The following is a 6247-nucleotide window of genomic DNA, read 5'->3' as shown; positions in this document are numbered from 1 at the left end:
TTTATCAATAGTGCTGCTTCTCTCTCCTCAGGCTTTATACCCTCCCTCATCCTCTCTCCTTTTCAAAACCTGTTCTTGGAAGCTATTGAGACACATAATGTCCCAAAGTATTTAAGAGTGACAGTAATTAAAAGGTATGAGTGCTGAGACCATCTGTCTTAACATGGCTTAATTAAGAATATACATCAGCTGAGGCCCCCGACCGGCTTCCGCGGTTGCCATGACGGCGGCCGTGTTCTTGGCTGCGCCTTCCTTGCCTTCGCGCCTGCGTTCGCCCTCTGCATTTTCACCATCGCCACCGCCGTTGCGCATCATCTTCCCCGTCATTGGAGCTTCCTTCAGGTTGGTGTCTCTGCTGCTTTACTCCCTTGTTTGGTTCATGGTAGCAACCATTGCTGACGACAAAGATGGACCAATACAGAAATATCTGCTGATCTTTGGAGTGTTAGTCTCAGTCCTTATCCAAGAAATGTGCCGTTTTGCATATTACAAACTTTTTTTTTTAAAGCCCGTATGGGCTTGAAGAGTATAAACCCAGGGGAGACAGCACGTTCTATGTGATTAATGGCTTATGTTTCTGGTTTGGGCTTTGGAATCATGAGTGGAGTATTTTCCTTTGTAAATACCCTGTCTGACTCTTTGGGGCCGGGCACGGTGGGCATTCATGGAGACCCTCCCCAGTGCTTCCTAAATTCAGCTTTCATGACGCTGGTGATCATATTGCTGCACGTGTTCTGGGGCACTGTGTGTTTGGATGCCTGTGAGAAGAAGTGGTACGCCCTCCTTGTAGTTCTTCTCCCCTGTCTGCTGGTGTCAGCCCTGAGCTTCTTAAATCCTCGTTATGGATTAAAGCTGGTGTCTGCATACATCATCCTGGTGCTCACGGGCGTCTGGACCTTCTTCGTTTCTGCCGGAGCCTGAAACTCTGCCTACTCTGCCAAGACTAGGACTCCCTCCTCTTCAAGCAGCGCTCCAGATAACCTCCAAGGACCGGCGCTTCTGAAACAGTAAGCTGAGCCTTTAGAAGAAGCACAACTGTGTCTTCTTCTAAAAGTGCATTTTCCTGGTGAAATTTAGAATAAACAGTACTATCTAGATACGATATGGCTTTCATGCAACGGCTTTCTGAAAGGGATACATCAGTGGTGTGCAACCTGGCTGCAAGTTGGAATCACCTGGGAAAACATAAAGACTAATGTTCTGGGCTCCACCCTCCAGATTTAATTGGTCTGGGCATTTGGTAATTTTTTAAAGCTTCTTAGATAAAACTCCAATGTGCAGCCAGGTTGAGAACTATCCACGTCCAAATAGGAACTTTCTGAGAACACCATAAGTAAATAAGAATGAGATGTTTAGCTATCTCCTAACTCAGTTTGTGTTGAGCAAGTAACTATCTGAATGTCAAATAGAAGTCCTAGTTGGCCTTCGTCTTTTTAAGTTCTGAAGTCACAAAAGGCTAAAGGGCTATCATCTCTGTGAACTGTTTTCTCGTACTTCACTAGTACTCTGTTTTATGAGAACATGGTAGGCTGTGCTTCTAACTACAATAATAAATTGCACTGACTTACTATGATAATTTAACCGAAGTAAGCTTTTTATTACTAAGCTGTAATTTTCTATAGTTTTCCTTTCTCGATTTTGCTTTTTTGAGGCATTACATTGTTTTTGAGCATAGATTTCAGTGTCTTTAACTAAAAACCAATTATTTCTGACTTCCTGGGAAGATATTATAAAACCAAGAATTTTTGTGCATCCTCTGTAAGTCTTTCCTGGGTCTGCCCCACGGCAGTGTTTACCCACTGAGTGCTAGTTGCATCTCTGAGCAGCTCTGCAGGTTGCTGAGTGATGTACCCTGGGACAGGCTTCACTGGGGCTGGTGGAGGTTTACTGAAAGCAGGAGGAAAGCAAGCCAGTAGGGTGGTGTTGCCACTTTGAGTTTGCTCCTGTAATACTGACTAGCGCTTCCGCCCAATTAGTATAGTGGAAAATTGAAAATACGTCTTAAACTGCCATGTTCATGCTTTTACATAATCCATGTAATCTTTAGATCCAGTAAATGTCTCTGGGTTTTGGTAGCAGATAGAGCATTCATTTTATAGGAATATCTAAGATGTTTTTTCATCTTCCAGACCACCCTTTTGGTTTCCTTTATAAAGAGGAATTGTGCCTTTTCTAATTAGAAATTGTTCCAAGTTGATGGTTTTTAGGGCGCTGTTGGTGTGAAATGGAAATCCCTACACATTAAAGTGAGAACTTCAGTGAATCTCATATGTGCAGTAGAACAGCCCAAAGAAATAGAAGCAGCAATGAGAGGGCTCACCAGTCACATGAGGGGCGGAAGAAATTTGACAATACTGTGGTGGGGAAGAATAATGGACACGTTTAAAATGGAAATGTGGCCAGTATTTTGGGCTAGACGCACATCTTTCCATGGACCAGAACCTTTCATGCAAACTAGACCTTTATCAATGAAATCCCCTCTCATGTTTAAATTATTCGAATTTCTCAATCTAGGAGTTCAGGAGGAGTAGGGTTTCTAGCAAGACTGTAAACAGTCCCATAAGCAATTATAGTTATTCCCCTAAATTTTATTTCAGCACTAATACCAATGCTACCTCTGGGGTATGCAATTTTCCACTTTTATACAAGATTTTCTTTAGACTAGGTGAGTCATACAAGAGTCAAGGACATGGAGACTGAACAGTAAATTTACTTTGTAGAGCTGAGGGGAACAAGATACCCACTGAACTGGGGTTCATTCCTATTGGAGTGAGGTGTTCTTTAATAAACAATAAGAAAAATGTAGAGTTGGTATATTACTGTTGACTTACAAATCTCTTAAGTGGATAGTCTGATAAAATATTTGTGGATCTGCAAAGTCTAGAAAAATCTGAGAATATTAATATTGCTACTGCTTGAGCTCTGAGGATGTCCTTGCTGCATTAGTAGTTTAATATTAAGTAAAGAATCTGGGATATTGGGAAATCTCATTTATAAAAACATCTTGGGCAAGAAGAAAATTTTCTTTGCTGGTGAGACTACTGTCTTAGTTCCGGAAATTATTTGATAATCCTTGATTACCTGGGAATAGAGAAACTTTGTAATCTTTATTTCTCTCGCGAGCGTGGCCGTAGTCAGCTTAGGCACTCTTGTTGCAAACAGTCCTGCTTTGCCTATGCCAAGGAAGACCGGGGGAGAGTAGTCTTCCTCTGTTGCTATGGATATATTGAGATGTGCTTTTTTAATTTTAATTTTAATTTTTGGCATTTGTTATCTGTGATGCGCTTTCCGTGCCCTGATGCTGTTTGGAGAGGAGGTGGTGGTGGTAATCTTGTATGTTCTCCTCTACACAGGGCTTTCTCAGTTTGGAGGGAAATGTGGCTATATTCCAAGCTGACCTTGGAATGTGAATGTCGTTGCAGCCCTTGACTATGTTGCCACGGGAATAATAGAGATTGATTTTGGATCCCTAATAAATTTGTATTTTAACCCATTTGAATTCGTAGTTGTAACTGGAGAAGTTTTGTTACCCTTGATCCTGGCCTGCCTGACTGGCAATTTAGTAGTAGCAGCCTCTTTTAGATCATCTTCATGAAAACATGGCTAAAAGGAATAAATAGTATTTGCAGACTGTATAGAAAGTGGCTTTTGTTCCCAATGTTTTATTTTTGTTCTCAAGCACATTTCAGTATTTGCTCAGAGTGGAAGATACACATCAGAAGTGCTAGGTGTTCTTATCCGTAGAGTTGGTGCGGTACAAGCAGTTGTGATAGAATCTGCCTTCTACCTGGTATTCTTCCCACTTGCCTCAAACTAGCCCCAAGAGAGGGACTGGTAGTTAGAGTGGGCCTAATGGCTCCAGGGAAACCAGGGTGCCAGCCTGTCTCGGGCATCAGCAGCCTGCTTCCTGGGAAGAGCTCCTTGAGTGTTAGCTTTTTGTTGGCTAAGTTTTTCCTGGGCTCCACCATTCCTAACTCCAGGTAGACAAAGAAGATGTCACAACAAAACTATTTTAAAGTTCTTTGCTTAGTGCACTTTGTTTATGATTGCAATGTTTATATTATATTTCTCATTTAATAAGAGACTTCATTCCATTAAATTTAGTGTTTAGAGGGGTGGGCACTGTCTTTATGTACAATATGTATCATTTCATATAAGTTATACTGTTATGTCATATATACCTTGCAATATCAGACCTTGCATTCAATACACAATGCAGTAAACTCTTCCCAGACCTGTATTTTTCAGCAAACAATAAAAAGATTGTTTGTCACTTAAAAGAAAAAAAGAATATAGATCAGCTAGGTCAACATGAATTAGTTGTTTGTTCCAGGAAACTTTGCCTGGGAAAGATAAAGCTATAAACCAATTAAAAAAGAAAAAACTTCACTGTTTGCTTCAGGAAATTCCCACAGATAATTAACAGAGACAAGAGTCTGCTCACCTTGGCAAACACTTGCTTATCATTACCAAGTTTACTCATGGCTTGTTTCAAGACCCTTGTGTCACAGAGTCGACCAATCCTATTATATCACAGACTTTGCCCAATCCAGATCATCTCTTCATCTTGAAAGACCTACCTCAAACCACTTTGAGCTCAGACCCCAAAGCCCTAAAATTAGACCACTTCTGACTTCCACTTTCTGAGACACTGCTGGGATTGGTAAGGTGGTGGTCTCCCTTACTACAGGGAGCTAATACATTTAGCTTTCTTTTATTCATAGGTTGATGATTTGGGGAGAAGTCCAACAGTACTACCTGTAAGAGGATGTAACCTATGTTTCTCTAGGTCACTGCATCCTGGGAATAAAACTTACAAGTAATATTCCTCTGATAAATTAATGGCAAAGACAGAAATCAAATATGCCCATCTAGTCATGATTGAGGAACCTCAAGTTCTCCAAAACTGCCCACCTATTTCTAAAAGACCTATGGGTCTTGTACATGTACTCATGAACAAATCTCAGTATACTCTCACTGCTGAGGCTTCTGCTGCATTCAAACTTAGAAAAAGGAAATGGCGGGCTTCCCTGGTGGCGCAGTGGTTGAGAATCTGCCTGCCAATGCAGGGAACACGGGTTCGAGCCCTGGTCTGGGAAGATCCCACATGCCGCGGAGCAACTAGGCCCGTGAGCCACAACTACTGAGCCTGCGCGTCTGGAGCCTGTGCTCCGCAACAAGAGAGGCCGCGACAGTGAGAGGCCCACACACCGCGATGAAGAGTGGCCCCCGCTTGCCACAACTAGAGAAAGCCCTCGCACAGAAACGAAGACCCAACACAGCCATAAATAAATAAAATTAAAAAAAAAAAAAAAGAAAGAAAGAAAACTGTGGCTTTCTGTAGTTTAAAAAAAAAAAAAAAGGAAATGGCACTATAGTTGTAACCCATTATTGAGTTTCTCCTTTGGTTGTGGAAGCTATTGGCCTCCCCTAAAGTCACTGTTTCTGCTGCCCACCACTTAGGTCATTGCTGTTTTAGTCTTCTGAAGTTGATCATGTATCTAAAGCTAGCCCAAATCAGTGCTGCTCGTATCAGTGCCTCCAGGGCTGAAGTTGGGGAGGATTCATGGTGAGGGATGCTTCTGAAACCACAAGGTTACACTGTGTAACCCATTACCTGCTCCACATATGTATATGACCAGTGGGAGGCCACATATCACATTACTGAGGGGCATTTGGACAATCGGGGAAATAAGCAGAACACAAAGGATCAAAACAAATCTTTTATTCATTGATTCCTTCTTTCATGCACACAACAAATATTTGAGTGTCTCCTGGCTGTGACAAAAAGGAATTTGTTAATGGCCTTAAAGTGTTCTCATCCATCAAGAAGTTTTGGCATCCATTCACCATTCACCCCTTGTTTATCAAGCACCTTCTATGTGTCATAAACAGTGCAACACTGGGGATAAAATGAGCAAGACAGTCCTCACCAAGCCTAAGGGCAGAATGGGAAAAGAGATAATGAAACAATGGGAATGTGGAATGACAGATTCAGTGTAGGGAAAGTAGAGGGTGATGTAAGAGCAAAGAGAAGGTAAACCAATTCAGATTTTAAAATCAGCGAAGTCTTCCTGGAGTAAATGATCCGTGAAGTTTCAGAAGCAAAGAGAACATCATGTATTCAAGGAACGAAGTTCAGTATGGCCAGAGCGTTATCGTGTGAAGTGGGAGAATAGGGGATACATGAAGCTGGAGATTAGGACACAGACCATGGAAAGTCATGTTGAGGAGTTTGGAATTTATT

General features: G+C 41.7%; 1 pseudogene; it reads left to right on the top strand.

Annotated features, from left to right (window-relative positions):
- The first annotated feature begins 220 nt into the window (after positions 1-220).
- Positions 221-980, top strand: LOC133093608 (gamma-secretase subunit APH-1B-like; annotated as a pseudogene).
- The last annotated feature ends 5267 nt before the right edge of the window (positions 981-6247 follow it).

This window comes from Eubalaena glacialis, chromosome 6 (assembly GCF_028564815.1).
Source record: "Eubalaena glacialis isolate mEubGla1 chromosome 6, mEubGla1.1.hap2.+ XY, whole genome shotgun sequence".
Taxonomy (NCBI): Eukaryota; Metazoa; Chordata; class Mammalia; order Artiodactyla; family Balaenidae; genus Eubalaena; species Eubalaena glacialis.
This window is presented reverse-complemented; position numbering and strand designations above follow the sequence as displayed.